This window comes from Schistocerca nitens, chromosome 2, assembly GCF_023898315.1.
Source record: "Schistocerca nitens isolate TAMUIC-IGC-003100 chromosome 2, iqSchNite1.1, whole genome shotgun sequence".
NCBI classification, from domain to species: Eukaryota; Metazoa; Arthropoda; class Insecta; order Orthoptera; family Acrididae; genus Schistocerca; species Schistocerca nitens.
Genome location: NC_064615.1, coordinates 909,290,576 through 909,308,104, shown reverse-complemented (window position 1 = coordinate 909,308,104; position 17,529 = coordinate 909,290,576). Strand labels below are relative to the sequence as shown.

The following is a 17,529-nucleotide window of genomic DNA, read 5'->3' as shown; positions in this document are numbered from 1 at the left end:
AAAATTATTATTGCATTACTTGAGTGGGCTGTGGAAGTATATGTGCTTAATTGGAAAACACAAACTGAACTGCTTATAAATTTCACACTGTAATTTGCTATTTCTCTAAATACGTTCAGCTGAAACAACTCAGAATAACGTATACCGAATGAGACCAGGAATAGAGCCCTGCAGTACAACAGAATATGACAGAAGTTTCATTTCAGATCTTTTACGCTGCTGTCTCGTAGAGCTTTAAATCTTCTGCGACAGTGGTTCTACAACCTTTAACAAGTCATAGCTGTGCATACTTCAGTGATTTTCCTCTAGTAAAATTGTGTACCTTCAGGCGCAACAGATACTTCGACAGAATGCGCTTATTACTAATCTCATTCAGAATACCATGAATACCACTGAAAAACGACAACAGTCCATATTTTTTTCCTTTCGTTGAAAACTAGTTCGTAACCACATCAGTGTCATCAAAATGTGATCTAGTTTGTGCCACTGTAGGGAGAACTTTTTTCCTTTGCAGACGTGAGACAAATAACGCAAACGGAACTAGTCACAGGCTTAATTAAAATTTGAAAGTACCTCTGAAAATGTGCGGTGCACAGCGGCAAAGTGTGGAATGATAAATAGAGGTTTACTACCATCATAATAACTGCAATCATAAATAAAGGCGATGTGATGACAACAAAGGGATTTGTTTTCAGGATAAAAGACTAATAATGCCACACACAGTTAGAGTGCAGGGTAGATCTTCAAAGAGGATGAAGCCAATTTATACAAGCAAAGTTCCAATTATCATCTACCAAATTATTTTTTCTGATGTGACAGAATATTCTCCCACAAGTTCCGCCAGATAACACAGATCAGCAGTGACAGTCACAGCCACAAAGCACACTTGCCACAATTGTACTAACGAACAAGTAAAAGAATCGTATCGTTAGTACAACTGTATCAATGACATTATGATACACGATAATGAATATGCATTTCGGGTTTCATTGCAGCTTTCTTAAACTTATCCCTTTCTCTTTGGTGTTTCTCACTGTGTTTGTAGACAAGCGGTTAATAATAACATGTCATATTTGATTTCTGGCTTACTGTAGAAAATGAAGAGGTAGTATTATTATGTCATTGTCAGTGGCTGCAGTCAGTATTCTGGCATATATCAGCGATGCTCACACGTATGAGAACAGTAGCACAGCATAGAGAGACGATTTGACTATGGCGATATAATACAGTGTCACATATTATTGTCAGTAACGTACAATTTCAGACCGTTTTAATACTAAGAAATGCGCATCACATGCGCAACAAGCTATTAAAGTACAGTGTAAGATAAAGATATACCTCTTACTTCTACATAAAGGTATTTTTGTACTGTAACGTCTTTCACATTAGGCTAATAACGAACTCACTTACATGCAGTATGTATAAAAGCGTATACAGTATCAGTACAGTACCAGGGCCTGCTGAAAAGTAAAGCCTCCGAATTTATGTGAAAACTTTTAAATCATCTTAAACATTAAAAACTTTAGAAATATTCTACATCTTCATTCTTCATGTTTACATACTAAATTCTCAACATAGTTTGGCGACAAACACATTTCTTCCAGTGAGAGACCAGTTTCATGATTCCGTCACCGTAGAATGTTTGACTTTGTTGACGGATCCACATTCTCACTTCTGCTTGCAATGCGTTATCACTGTCATAGTCCTCGAAGATGATCTTTAAGGTTTAGAAACATGAAAATTGTGTGGGGCCAACTCGCGGCTTTATGGGGTATGATCGATCACAGTGAACCTAAGGTGTCGGACTGTTGCAGACGTCGCAGCCTTCCTGTGTGACCTTGCATGTCATTTCAGTTGGAGGCACGCATTCTGGGGTTACAAACTCGATTACAGCACTGTGTTTCTCACGCACCACCATGTTACACACTACAATTCGGTATCCTCTAGCGGCAGAGGATTCATACTTGCTTTAGTGAAGCGAGAAAGTCGACCGAGTAGTACGCATCCATTTATATACGTCAAATGATACTGAGAACAGAATAAAGAAATTCGGAGGCATTACTTTCCAGCACGCCGTTGTGGATTCTATTTCAGACTATCCCTTGAGGAATTCTTGTATATAATTCAATAATTACTTGGATAAATATTACAACCTGTACATGTATTCTGATTTTATTTCTAGTTCACCTCCGCATTTCGAATTAATTGTCTTTCCATTTACTTGCCATACCCATCCCTCTGCCACGGGATTTTGCTGTAATTTTATGACAGCGCATCATCTGAAAGTGGAGGTTCCAATAGTACAGTAATCAGTATCTCAGCGCCGCCAAGTTTGAGTTTCAACGTGAATAAACGTAACAACTCACTGGAGTCCGTAACACTGTCGGACAGTATTGTGTACCACACCTGACAGCAAACAATCACGTCTGACTAATGCAGCAAATTTGTATTCTCTGAAAATGTATCCGGTTAGTCTTGGTTACATTCAGAGACAGACCTTTTGTAACATAAATAACATTCAGTCCATTCATTCACTTCACTGCTCAGAGTTCACCGTGTTCCGTAAAGAATCTTCATTCATTTTTACAAGACCTTATCTCCTATACGAATGAAGATATTGCGGTAAATTTTATCTTTATTATCGAAACTAAAAGTGTACCTCTGCATCACTTGTAAGCAGCTGGTTCATGTGGTTGCCGATAGGTTTCTCTCTGGGACAAGTAGCCCACTCGCACGTTTCTTCATTATGTAACGGCGACAGGTCGAGATGGCGATAAGGCAGTAACAAATGTGTTTTGCACATCCCATTTCAACACCAGCACTTCACTTACGACCGAACCGAGTGTTTTTCGTCCAAATTACGGCCCTGCACTCCTTACAGTTCTAAGCATTCGGTGATGGAAATCGTGTGTCTACAATGTCTTTGGACAATAGGTATTTCAAACAACATAGGTTGTAAATAGGCTGTTTAGGTTTTTATGTTGGTAACGCCACGTAGCGCTCTTTATGAAAATCTCTGACTGTACTGTGTGCAATCTGTGGCTGGTTGGCATTGTTGGAATATTCGCTATGTAGTGTTGGGAAGTTGGATGTGAACAGCGCGTAGCGTTGTGCAGTTGGAGGTGAGCCACCAGCAGTGGTGGATGTGGGGAGAGAGATGGCAGAATTTTGAGAGCGGACGATCTGGACGTGTGTCCGTCAGAAAAAGGAAATTTGTGAGACTGGATATCATGAACTGATTTATATATTATGACTTTTGAACACTATTAAGATGAATACATTGTTTGTTCTCTACCAAAATCTTTCATTTGCTAACTATGCCTATCAGTAGTTAGTGCCTTCAGTAGTTAGAATCCTTTATTTAGCTGGCAGTATTGGCGCTCGCAGCAGTTCGAGTAACGAAGATTTTTGTGAGGTAAGTGATTCATGAAAGCTATAGGTTATTGTTAGTCAGGACCATTCTTTTGTAGGGATTATTGAAAGTCAGATTGCGCTACGCTTAAAAAAAGAAAAAAAAAGAAAAAAAAATTGTGTGTCAGTTTACTGATGATCAAAAAATGTCTCAGTACGTTCAGTTTTGCTCAGCTGTTTGAAAATCAAATAACGTAAGAGGTTTACCAGCACTGTCATTCGTAATTTTTCTAAGGGGATGTTTCGCGGTTTCGATTGCTACAAGCCCATGTGATGGCGTTAAATAGCAGATGGAGGGGGAATGCTTAACAACAAGCGCAGATGGAAGACACCACTTTCATTTATGTTTAGTGTTCAGTGATGAGGAATCATTCTATTTAAGTGTAAAAGTGTAAGAGTATAACGTAAGTGATTTGGAATATAGCAGTCACATGCACACCAGTCCAGCAGGACGGAGATTACAAAGCTTCATGTGTTTTGAGCCTCTTTTCTGGAAGAGATTTACTGCTCGTTCTTTTTCGCGGAAAAGATGGATACAACTGTGACAACATCATTTTCTTTATTTTTTTTTTTTAAACGATGGAGCATCACCATTCTTACACATGTAACACCAATTTGTAACAATGAGCTGTCTCAACGACGGATTGTCTTTCCTATCTTTCTTTCTTGCTGAGGTGTTTGTGAAAGACTTCATCTACGTGATTTCGCGCCCAACAGTTTTAGACGAAGTGTTACACCGAATGGGAACAGCGATAGATGCCTTATCTCCATGGAGGATCGCAAAAGAATTAGACGAGTTCGACTAAAAGTACTTGAATAATGATAGCAAAACCAACAGTTGTACTAGAATCCAACGTCGTTTGTTCAGCACGTGCTACCAGTCTCGACAAGAATATGAGAGCACCGACAACATAAATCATAATTTATGACTAAAAAGGGAGATAAATCGCATCATATAATTACATAATAAAATATATCATTCTTATAGATTCAAAACAATATCAGCACGTAACATATACTGCATTTTTTAATCCAATGGGAGAATACACCAATGACATAATGGACCTGAGAGAAACCCACGCATACAATGAGTTACATCAGCAAAGCAATCGAAGTCACATATATTCCTAACAGTAACACCTACAAATTTGGACATAACAATAATAAAAAAAGGAAAAAATCTAATAATATCAAACAGCTGAAGTGAACAAATTCAATACATATCTAATGAACAATATAAGAAGAAAACGAAGCAAAGCGATGTAAAACAGCACAACGAACATTATGTTGCAATAATGCCTACTTGCTTCGTGCATTGGTGCAAAAAATGTTTATGAAAGTATGCAAGGCGTTGACTATGCGATAACCTGAATGGATGAACATGCCAGTTTTTGAGTTGTGACGTTAGGGAACTTGCGTCAAGAAAAATGCCGAAGCAGTGTCATTCACGCTGTGTTGATGTCTCACGACCATCACGGTTTCCACGGATTGCAGCACAAATATTAATTCCTGGGTGTACCGTACACGATTTCAGAACTGAAAAACAAGGAGAAACTGGATAATATTGCAACAGCACACTTGTAAATCTCATGAAATATATTTCACGCCTCCAGTCTTCGAAGAGAAGCTCATGATGTGGAAAACCTAACTTTAGCGAAATGAAAGGTTGTTTCTGACGCTGGAATGCGCTGCGCGAATTTTTCTTCAATCAATAAAAGTAGCTGGTAACATAGATGTATAACTGCATTACTTCCTAGGACAGAAATCACCTATACCAAAAGCGACACATTGTACCAAATTCAGAGCGTTCTGCTAGCCAGAGCAACAAGAAATCCCCGTCATGAAGCACCTTCCAGGAAGCACCAGCTTTGTTCCTGTGTATTGGTGCCGTCTGTCTACCGCTATCTGCTGTTAAATTCAATGCCACGTCACGCATAAGCAATACCAGATAACGGCCCACGATATTGGCTATCGAACAGAACGAGGCCAAGTAGCTTCTACGGAATAAGGCGGCGCGTTATTGTCTCTGCAGCTCACTACCGTTCGTAAGCGTTTCCTCGCTGCACGCCTGTCTGAAGGCACGACTAAGGAAGAAACAGTGCAACTCACCCGGCCGCTAGTCTAAAGATAAGGCGCGGTAATACCAGAAAGCACAGTGCATACAAGACGTATAAACTTCTGATAAAGCGTGTTGTTCCTATATCGATTCAACTAAGTTTCCTTTTCGCAGTGGTATTCTATTATCTGCTAGTTTCAGTGCCAATTTCATATTCTGGTATTGCAACGTGTTTTGATTATTTGTAGATCAGCTTAAATTCTAGACAACATTTTATGGACGCAGATATTCTCAGTACCCTGGAAATGCACATTTCGAAATGGAGAAGCGGTAGACCCATATGTACCTATGCTGCACAGTAAGAAAGCAAAAGAATGTAAATGGGAATTTCAGAGGAAACTTTATATGCTTCCTCCAGGGAACACTATTCACACAGGTGGGAACTATGTCCACCAACAGGTGAAAGGGGCGACGATCGTGTTACTGGATTCCAGGTTAACGATTCCTCTCCTTAAGTACTTATATAGCGGAGGAGATAACTAACCCATCAATAACGTTAGAGTTAAACGCCCCGTCGACGACGAGGTATTTAGGGACGGAGTACAAATTCGGAATAGAAAGCACGGGGAAAGAAACGAGTCGTATCCTTTCCGAAGCTACAAACCTGGCATTTATCTTAAAATATTTATGGAAACAATTGGAAATCTGAAGCTATGTGGTCAGGTGAGGATCTGATCCACGGTCCTTCCGACTGAGTGTGTGATGTCTTATCACGGCGACAACTCGTTCGGTCCCGTTGTCTACAAGAAATAGCAACGCCTAACGTAGTTTCATAAACTTACAGCCAATAAGCCTGCGCTTGAGGACAGACTTCTTTCACGTCTTCTAGGTAGCACGTTTCAAATTCATTTCAGCAACTTTAGATTTCTTTCATTTTCTACCAGTATTCCTTCATTCTTTCACTATATTTGCTTTTCCTGTTTTCAGACCACTTTTGCCAGTGTCCTTTACTCTTCTGCTTTGAAATCCTTCCAGTTGTAAAACTCTGTTTTCCCAGTAGCTGTTCTTTTCTTATGTTATTCCTTCCCAAGTACTTCCTTTTGAATGCAAGTGATTGTTAATTTGTTTCCGGTAAGACATTCAGAGATCTGCTTCGCGAGGATATTGTCAACCATTCTGTTAACGTACCCCAAACCGGTAATCTGCCCTTCCTTATTGTTTCTGACGTGTTTTCTATACTCCCGTTCAATTTCATCGCTACTTCTTAATTTCCGACAGAGGGATTAATAACCTAACATTTTTAATTCCTCACATTTATAATTTAATATTAGTCACTCACTAACGTACATTCATTCGTTCTGGTTTCACTAATGTGTTGTAGGGTCTTACTTTAAGTTTTATAGTGAGTTATGCCACGTAATTTCTCCCACCTTCTACGAGTATATCCTTTCCTCTAAAGCAGGTTTTTTAAACCCTTTTCTTGAATAATCTCCCCCCAGATATGTGAATCTTTTCGCCTTTTACATTTGTCCAAAATCTATTACTAATTATTTTGGGGCATTGTCCTTATTTTTGTAGGGATATCTGTCATATTGATTGTATATTCCAGAAGATTAACTTACACTACTGTATATGTCTCACTTTGTTGACTTACACTGAGTATGTGTCGAGCTTTCAGGAAGTACGGAAAAATCCTCTGCAAATGCTATGAAATGTATTGTAGCATCTTCCTTCTTTATCCCCTGCATGAGTGACGATATTTTGGGTCCTTTCAGTTGTTATTCAAATTGTTAAAATGTTCTGGATGGCTATACTTAGTCTGGTTTACGTTTCAGTGGGTTGAGTGGTAGAGGCCGGGCGTCAGCCAATCGCTGCTGTTTCTTAAGCTGCAAGTGCTCGCTTTGTTGTCTGTTCTGCAGGGTAGATCGCAGACGCATTACATTTCTTTTGTGCTCACTTAACTGTGGATAGCATGATCATCATCTGGCATGTGTACACAAATCGGTGCTCCGGTCTTCAATATCATATACATCTGCCAATCACGAAGTTATTTTAATTGGTACACGTGCGACAATATACTGCCTGACAATGAGAGATAAGACACTACGACAATGACAACGAGGAAGAGAGAAGAGAGAGCAGCAGTGGGAAGGAATGAATGAGATAGTAGGAGAAACACAGAAAAGAGGGAGACAGTGAGAGTGAGAGGAGACAGCAGTAGCAGAACAGAAGGAAGGAATTGTGGCTGTGAGGCAGGTGACAGTAACAGTTGGAGAGATACAAAGAGATAATGGCAATGAGTTAAGCTGAATGAGAATGGGCAGTTATGGGGGATGTATCTGAGGAACTTGCAGCGATAGACTAGTGGGTGTGAGTGAGTTACAGTTAGGGAAGCTTGTGGGAGTGATAGGTGAGCTGAATGTTACAAAGCGCGCAAATATGTTCGCAAGCCATAATTTTTGGTATAATTCTTAAAGGTGCTGAGGAAGGAAGAATGTGGCAAGCTGGTACCCCATTACTCAAAGTCTTTTAAGGTGGAGCATATTCGCATTTTTTATGCTCCAGTAGCAGCATTTTCCCCTGTCGAAGTATGAACGCTAGAAATTTTAAATGAGGAAGCCATTCGTGGAGGGGAAATTAGTCACTGTGCAAACCCAACTACAGATTTTCTATGAAGAGTCAGAGCTTCATCCTAGTAAGCTTGGACCAAAGAATGATAGGAGTGCTCCTGAAGTACACCTTACTATGGCAGAGCTTCACTGAAAAAATGGTTCAAATGGCTCTGAGCACTATGGGACTTAACATCGGAGGTCATCAGTCCCCTAGAACTCAGAACTACTTAAACCTAACTAACCTAAGGACATCACACACATCTATGCCCAAGGCAGGATTCCAACCTGCGACCATAACGGTCGCGCGGTTCCAGACTGAAGCGCCTAGAACCGCTCGGACACATTTGCCGGCAGCTTCACTGACATGACCTCTGTAGATGGTCGAGGAACTTCAGAACCAACATTGTACACCTGTGTCTCAGTGACAGTAGCGACAAGAAAACTTGGTGCAGCATCAGTCTTACACATGCCCACAGTGAGCATGTGGTGAAGAGCAATTCTGAATGATGTTGCATAGTTAAAAGCCGTCCGAAGCTGCACTAAATGATTTCTTCGAAAATTATTCCAAGTAAATGGTTCAGGAGCCTTCACGAAAGGGGTGTGGTTGCTACAGAAAACTAGACCTCTTAACGACAAACAATCCTGAGGAAATAGGGAGTGTCATGACGGTTAGCTGAACTGGTGACAACAAGGTTGTTTTAGCGAGACTGAATGCCGAAACATCGAGGCTCACAAAAATGAAACGCATCTATTTAAAAAAGCTCACAAACCTTACCTTGACGATTTCCTAAGAGGCAGCCTCCATTCCTAAGTATACACTGGCTAAATGTGACTGAAATAAAAACAAATATTGACGGTAAATGAGAGTTTCATACCAAGTAAATTAATAAGAGACGCAACAGAACATACGCGTTACACAGACTGGGACGGGACACTTTTGCAGAAGCAACGAAGGAAGCATGCCAGATCTAAACGAACGGTAAATCTCCAAGTTTTGCGACGGTTTGAAGATGCTCTAAATATAGTGCGAACATCAACACGTGTTGCTATTAATCGTTTCCACAACGAAACCCTTTTAGAAATATGGCAGTAAATCCAAAGAGATTCTGATCTTATGTAAAGTATATCAGCGCTTAGACATATTGTAATGTTGCCACTAATGTAAGGTTGCTAAGTATAGATTCCTAAAAGTCTTTCACCAAACAAGACCCAAAAAATTTTCCAGCATTCGAATCAGGAACAACTACCTGCATGAGTAATCTGGAACTAGATATCTTGGTCTAGCGTGACATGTAAAGGCCCTTAATAAAAGCAAGTGTACCAGGTTTTATAGCAATATTGTCAATGTTAAACTACGCTTGTGCAACTACTCCATTCTGAGCTATCATTAACAGCCGCCCGCTAGACGAAAGATCCATTCCTAAGGGTACCACAAAAAGAAAGTAGACATAATCCGCTGAATCATAGACGCATATCGCTGACAACGATCTGTAGTAGGATTTTAGAGCGTATACTGTGTTCCAACATTATGAAGAACTCTGAGAAAACGATGTACTGGAAAATGACGAGCACGGATTTGGAAAACATTGTTATTTCAAACCAAGGCCATATTTCTGGATTTACAGATTTTTTACGCCGTTCCCCAAAAGGCTTCTATTCAGACTGCGTACCTACTGTGTAGTGTCTCAGCTGCGTGACTGAATTAGTGATTTCGTGTCAGAAGCGTCACACTTTTCAGAAACTGACGGGAAGTCATATAGCGAAACCGAACTTATATCTGGGGTCTCCCAAGGACGTTATAGGCCCTCTGCTGTTCTTAGTCGATGTAAACGCCGTCCTCCTAGACTGTTTGCATATGATGACGTTTACCGTTTAGTAAAGTAATCATAATAAAAAAAGAAACAACAAAATGATTTAGCTAAGATAGCCATTTGATGTGAAGAGCGATAATTAATCGTGAAAACGAAAAGTGTTGTGTCCTCCACCCGAGTACTTTAAGAAATTTGTGTTACACGATAAACCACACAAATCTGAATGTTCTAGATTCAACTAAATACCTAGAAATCCCAATTACGGACAACTTGATGAAGAGATGAGCGACGATTTTTCGAAATCTAACATGTGCTTTTCCGTTGAGCACTGCCCGGTCAGTGCAGATTTATTTCCCTGCCCGAGTACAGTAAAACGTAGGAAGACACAGCATTGCGTTCTCCGATGTAGGAATTGCCATTTTCGCACCGGATATGATATGCCTCAGGTCTACGAACCAGAAGTCTTATTTTACGCTGCCCAAAAGGTTCTTTATTTTTGAAATTGGTAGAAAAATGGGCTTGATACCTTTTTTAGGTATACATCTCCCGTTTCCTTCCGGAGCTGCACCGACATATGGCAGGAACGAAAATTTCTGTTTCATTGTTTCTTCGTGTTTTTCTTTTGTCGTTGGGTCTTTGCCTCCAGCGCTATCTTAAGTACGTCATTTTAGCGTAAGTCATTTTTGGCGGACCAGCTCCATCGGTAAATCCCTCTAATTACATAATGGCCTTCGTTCTGTCTGGCATTAATGTCAGAAAGGAGTGCAGATGTCCTGGGTGATGGCAGCTGGTCACTGGAAGATACAGGGCCGCCTCGTTGGGTTTCCTTTGTACTCCATGTCCCAAAGCGACATCAGGCGTTTTCTGCACATGAACTGTCAAAATCTGGCTACATTTGCTCTCCATAAACCTCACTGTAAATTCCATGTTTTGAGGTCTTTTGCTGAGGTGCTCGAAGAATTCGTCTGGGGACTCTCCCATACTGTCACATAACGAACGCATCATCGACGTATGCGTGGAAATGATTAAATTCAGATTTCATGAAAACTTGTTCTGGGTACGTATGTATATATGTATTACATCTTTTGCCTTTCTTATAATTGAAACTAAATTGTAAATAAAAATTAGAAGACCAGCAGTCGTCTACTTGCATTTAATTCATTTACGCAACGAGATTCTGTGTTCTGTTACACGATCTTTAGGCCCCTTAGCCAATGTAAACGGGCAGGATTCCAAGCTTGTGTACAGTCATATAATAGGCCAATATTACATAGCTGGCGTGTAGTCGACACTACCCCTTAATCCATCAAACGAGATGGTACCAATATCGTGAATTTTCCTTTCTGTTCCAGCCGCGCACTGAGCGAGGAAAAATACAGCTTTCTGTATGCCTCTGTACGCACCCTGGTCTCCTTTATCTTATTCTTATCATCGAAACACGAAACACTTGTAAGGGCAGCATAATGACCACACAGTCATTTTAGGACACAGATTGTCTAAATTTACCCAACTGGGTTTGACGATAACTACATCATTCCCTTTAAGGTCCTCAAGCAGTAGGAGCAGTAGTCTGACCTGTTACAAACCTAGCAGCGCGTCACATAATTCGTTCAATGTCTGTTGGCATGCGTACTTCATACATACTATTAATACTGGAACAATATTCTCGAACTGGTTGCACCAGAGTCCAGTATGTGATTTCCTGTACATATGCGCCACACTTTCCCATTCACCTTCCTTAGCACTAATTTTGTGTGTTCCTCTCATTTTATATCGCTTCTTTGTTTTATTCATAAATACTGGATGGCACATGGGAGAAACGGTTTTTGAATAAAGAATGCTTGATCGGTTCTAAAACTAATGCATGTTTATTGTCATTAAAGCAAAGAAAATTACTTGCCATTTAATGTAGACGACACTTACTTGTGAAGAACAATATCCCGAAATGATGCCACAATTTTGAATGCACAGTTCAAGTACCTTCTTCAAATCCCCCGTCCAAGGGGGATGGTTGTCTCTGCAGGGATGGCAGCAATTTCTTCAATGATTCGATTCTTCATCTGGTCCAAATATCGCGGTTTATGAACACAGACATGACTTTTGAGGTATTTTCGCAGAAAAAAGTCACACACTGATATGTGTGGAGATCTGGGAAGCCAAGAAACGGTGCCGAAATGTGAGATTATCTGTCCAGAAACCATGCGTCGAAGAATGGCCACAAGAATGTTCGCAGTGAGTGATTTTGCGCCATCCTGCTGGAACAAAACAGCTCTTCTCAGTCCTGGTTTCAAGGAAGTTTCAAGCTTACAAATGTGACGAGCCGAAGTAACAGTGATTGTGGCCCCATTGTGATGACGAAAGACGCCTCACCCAACGATGCACCGTGCTTTTGTTCACCGTCATGTCTCCGTAGACATTTTGCTAGCGCCTTTGATTATCTACGATGATCTGTTTTTTTGCCAAAATCAACTCAGTGACAGTTCTCTGCTTGGAACTCAACTCCGCAACAGACGCCATTTTGAAGGCAACGTTTAACGCAGCCATCTATCATAACGAAATTATAGGGGCTAAAGCGTGAACCTTCCACGATGTACAACAACAAATGCCGCATTTTTTCAACCAAAATAGGCCGAGGAAAAAAGTTGTGCATTACTTTTTGGACTGCAATACACAGGAACTTCTCCACAAAGTGAAAAGACAGCGGTACTGTTCCGCAGGCGTCGCGCTCACTCTGTGTCTACTACGACATAAAAGCCGTGAAGATTTTATTGTAATGTCAAAACCGATTCGCCATTCAGTCTTTCTGACACTGCCGCTGCCAAGTTCCCCCGCCTAGTCAGATATGCGTACGCTCTTGACATCCGTTACATCGCACGAGTCGAGAATCGGACGTGAGCTGAAAAATCCGCAATCGCGCTCCGAGAATTTCTCCGGTCCTAGGACGCGCTGACATCTACGTCATACAGCGACGTGGAGGAGAACCCGGGTCAGCTGTTGGTGATCTGCGACTGGCCCTCGGTCTGCTTCCAATGACCCCCGGAGGCGTCCTTGCAGCGGTACTACGGTCCGGAGGAGGACGCGTCGCGCGTCGTTGGGGGAAATTGTCCCGCAAGGGCGGAGCCGCAAAACCCGGACAGTATGTGGTGCTGCGCCGGCCCAGGTTCAAGGCGAACGTCCTGGCGTCGCTCCAAGCGTGCCCGCCGCCTGCCCTGGCTAGGGGGGGGGGAGGTGGAGGCGTCAACAGCCACCGGAGAAAATGAAATGGAAAATTCAGCACGTCGCATTCCCGGAAGAAGAACGCGTAGGTCCGACGAGGAAATCAGAACGCACTTCCAGGTTTACGACTGAATTTGTATTTTCTTTGCGGTAGTTTGTTTGTTTCTTTGAGATACGACTATGGGTTTGTTTTCGGTATGCGTAGTGCGTGGGAAAGGGGAGGGGGGGGGGCGCTGTAATTTGAAGACGCGTCTGAGAGGTGGCGCTACGACTCTTTATATTCCGCTTTTGCCCGTCGTACAAGATCTTTCTAAGCAAATGAAGAAGTATTTTCAGTCTCCGTCGATTTAACACATTAAGCACGGGTGGATTGTGAAATATAGCATAAACCGCTGTTGTAAATCAAGTTAAAATCTTCTGTACTCTGATAGAGTACGAAATAATCAAAAGACAAAAAATTTAGGTATATTAAAATTCTGGCAGTTTTGACCCGTTAGCCACGCTCACTAAGGTTGCTAAACATAATGAATTCGAGTCGTGCCTGGCACATAGACGAAGACTTAATCAGTTTGTCTCGACATGCGACTTGCTGGAGTCAGTTTCTGATGTTCAGCCGACTTTTCTTTAGAAGTATCTTTGATATCTCAAAAGTAGTAAGTGCTGTACGCAAAACGTATTTGTAACGAAATCGTCAAACTATCAGCTGAAAGGTCTGGACAAACAGTAAGATATACAGTCGTTAAATAGGCCAAAAATCCAAACCTAAAGACTGGAATGTTACTCAGGTCACACCAGACGCAAGAAAGGAAATAGAAGTAATTCGCTGAGTTATAGATTCATATCATTGATATCTGATTGTAGTAACATTTTGGATATACTGTGTTCCAACATCACGGAATATCTCGAAGAAAACTGTCTGCTGATACATATGCAGCTAGTATTCAGAAAACATCTTGTGAAACACGACTGGTACTAGAATGAGATTCTCACTCTGCATCCGACTGTGCGCTGATTTGAAACTTCCTGGCAAAGTAAAACTGTGTGCCGGACCGAGACTCGAACCTGGGACCTTTGCCTTTCTCGGGCAAGTGCTCTACCAACTGAGCAACCCAAGCACGACTCACGCCCTGTCCTCACAGCTTTACTTCCGAGGAGAGCTTCTGTAAAGTTTGGAAGGTAGGAGACCAAATACTGGCAGTAGTAAATATTTGAGGACGTGGCGTGAGTAGTGCTTGGGTAGCTCAGTTGGTAAAGCACTTGCCTGCGAAAGGCAAAGGTCTCGAGTACGAGCCTCGGTCCGGCACTCAGTTTTAATCTACCAGGATGTTTCACGACTGGTACTTTTTACGAAAAGTAACGACTGCTACAGATAGGGGGGGGGGGGGGGGTTCAAGTTCATTCCATATCTTTTGTTTCCCAGAAAGCTTTTGACACCGTTCCTCACTAGCGGCTTCTAATTGAATGGAGTGTCTTTGGTGTGTTGCCTCAGTTACAAGAATAGCTTCAAGATTTTCTGCCAAAAGATCAGAATACATAGTAACTGACCGGAAGTCATGTAAAGTAACTCGAAGACTTCTTAAATAATAGAACCAATTATGTTGTCCTCGACGGCGAGTCTTCATCAGAGACAAGTGTATCGTCAGGAGTGTCCCAGAGCAGTGTAATAGGATCGCTGTTGTTCTCTGTATACATAAATGGTTCGGCGAACAGGATGGGCAGAATATGCAGCTGTCTGCCGATGATGCCGTTGTATATGGTAAGGTGTCGAAGTGTCTGTAGAAAGATTCAAGAAGACTTAGACGACTTAGACGACCATTTGGTTTGATGAATGGCAGCTAGCCCTGAATGTGGAAAAGAGTAAGTTAATACGGACGAGTAGGATACAGTTTGACTAGTGTCCTGCTTGACACACTGAAGTAGTTTAAATGTTTGAGCGTAACGTTGCAAAACTTTATGAGATAGAACGAGCATGTGAGAACTGCTGTAGGGAAGACGAATGGTCGATTTCTGTTTATTGGGAGAATTTTAGGAAAGAGTGGTTCACCTGTAAAGGAGACCTATTCTTGAGTACTGCTCGAGTGATTTGGATCCATATCAGGTCGGATTAAAGGAAGACATCCAAGCAGTTCAGAGGTAGGCTGCAAGATTTGTTACCAGGGGATTCGAACAACACGTATGCGTTTCATAGATGCTTCGGGAACTAAAATGAGAATCCCTATAGGGAGGGCGACGTTCTTTTCAAGAAACCCTATTGAGAAAATTTAGAGAACCGGAATTTGAAGCTGACTTCTGAGCGATTCCACTGCCGCCAACACACGTTGCGCTCAAGGACTACGAAGATAGGATACCCTCCGCCACGCACCGTACGGTGGCTTGTGGAGTGGCTATAGAGATGTAGATGTAGTGATATCTAGGGTTCCACAAGAAAGTTCACAGGACCTCTGCTGTCATTAAACTGTATAAACGATTTATGAAAGAACATGAGCAGTCCTCTTAGATTTTTTGCAGAGTATGCTACCGTTTACAGTGTAGTAAAGTCATCAAAGATCAAAACGAATTGCAAAATGACTTCAGCAAGTATTTAACGGAATGTCCCACCTGACCATAAGAGATAAAATCTGTGAGGTTCTCCACATGAGTGCTAAAGACAATTTTAGGTTACACTATAACTCACACAGATGTAAACATTGTCGATGTAACTAAAAACCTAGGGTTTTTAATTACCAAGATTTCAATTTCTAACTATTTCACAGAAAATGATGTAGAGGACGTGAACCAAAGATTGCCTTCTATTGGCAGAACACTTAGAATATTCAACAGATCTATTAAACAGTCTACCTAAACTACGCTTTTTCCCACTTTATCCGTATTACTGTTGCGCAGAATGTGATCCTTACCACGCAGGACTGGCGTGAGACTTTGACGTAGTTCAAAAGTTTTGTTGTATCGCGAAACAGGGAAGAGAGCGCTACACGCAGGGAAGAGAGTGGTACGCATATTATACCCGAAATGGAGTGTCAATCATTAAACTAAAGCCGTAAAAAATTTTGTTTACCTCACTGACACAGGGAGAAATGGTCATCATAGGAAGAGAAGTTAGAGCTCACACGGAAAGATTTCGGTGTTCATTTTCTCCATTTGCTGTTTGAGAGTAGAACACTAGTCTGGAAGTGATTCCATGAACCTGCTGCAAAACTCTTTAGGGTGAATTGCATAGTCCTGCAGATGTAGAGAGAGTCTCTGGTACTATGTCTTCTAAACGATATTTCCCTAGCCTTCTTAACCACATATGAGGGTTTAGTGGGGAATAAGCACGGGATAGATTTGTTGCAACTTCTGCAACGAGAAAATGTAAGAGGCTAAGATCCCTGTCAAATTTGAAAGGAGTATTCGACATTAAATTTGATTCCACCGTCGAGTCCCTAAATTACTAACCAGATATCTCAGTGCCGACTGAAATTAATGTCTGCGATTCACATTATGGATTTTGCGCAGCATCCACAGCGAATTTCTTGATGGTTCCTCTGAATAGCCTAGGGCCATATTCCTCAGTCACCCTGACTGACGGGACTACAGTAGTTAATGAGATGAACTGGAGGAAATTTGTCATAAGAAACAGCTTTTAAGTGGAATCGATAGATGTACGAGTATGTGTGTCTTGCGGTCCTGTCTTGCTCTAATTTTAAGAACCCCGGCACCAACCGTGCACGGCGGTGTCTATCATATTGACGCTCTCTGACGGCTGTTTTCGTCACCTGGAGCTTCCAGCTGTTAGGGAGGTGAAATTCTCTAGCAGCTGTGATGATGTTTTTGTTAGTTCTTTCGCCGAGGCGTGAAATGATGTTTTTAGATGTTGATGCCGGATGCTTTTCACTGCGCCGTCATGGGCAGTACAATAGAGTTGAGTAATGTTTAGTATTCTTACGAGTAGCTGAAGTGCTTCAGGTATTTAGTACACTTGTTCCATCGTGGTTACTCACTTCTCAAATGTTGAAAGCATCGAATGGAATTCTTACTTTCTGCAAACTACAGCGTTGTTTCTTGTAGGGACCTACAAGCTGACGTCTCCGTGGTTTTTCGGTGAGTGTAGTATGTTTTTGTGTTCCTAATCGATCATAAATCACGTATTCTGAAATGTGGTGGCCCAGTTTTGAGTGGTTTAGCAAACAACATGTGGTTAATGATTAAAAAAGTATTATTCAAAACGGCTCCAAACACTATGAGACTTAACATCTGAGGTCATCAGTCCCATAGACTTACAACTACTTAAACCTAATCTAAGGACGTCACACACATCCATGTCCAGGGCAGGATTCGAACTTGCGACCATAGCAGCAGCGCGGTTCCGGACTGAAGCGCATAGAACCGCTGGGCCACATCGGACAGCGCCTATTGTCTGACTGGTATGTGGACCATGTGTATG

The 17,529-nt window shown here is 41.6% G+C and overlaps 1 pseudogene; it reads right to left on the bottom strand.

Annotated features, from left to right (window-relative positions):
• Positions 1 to 274: 274 nt before the first annotated feature.
• On the bottom strand, positions 275 to 16,830 carry LOC126235438 (protein TEX261-like; annotated as a pseudogene).
• Between the last annotated feature and the right edge of the window lie 699 nt (positions 16,831 to 17,529).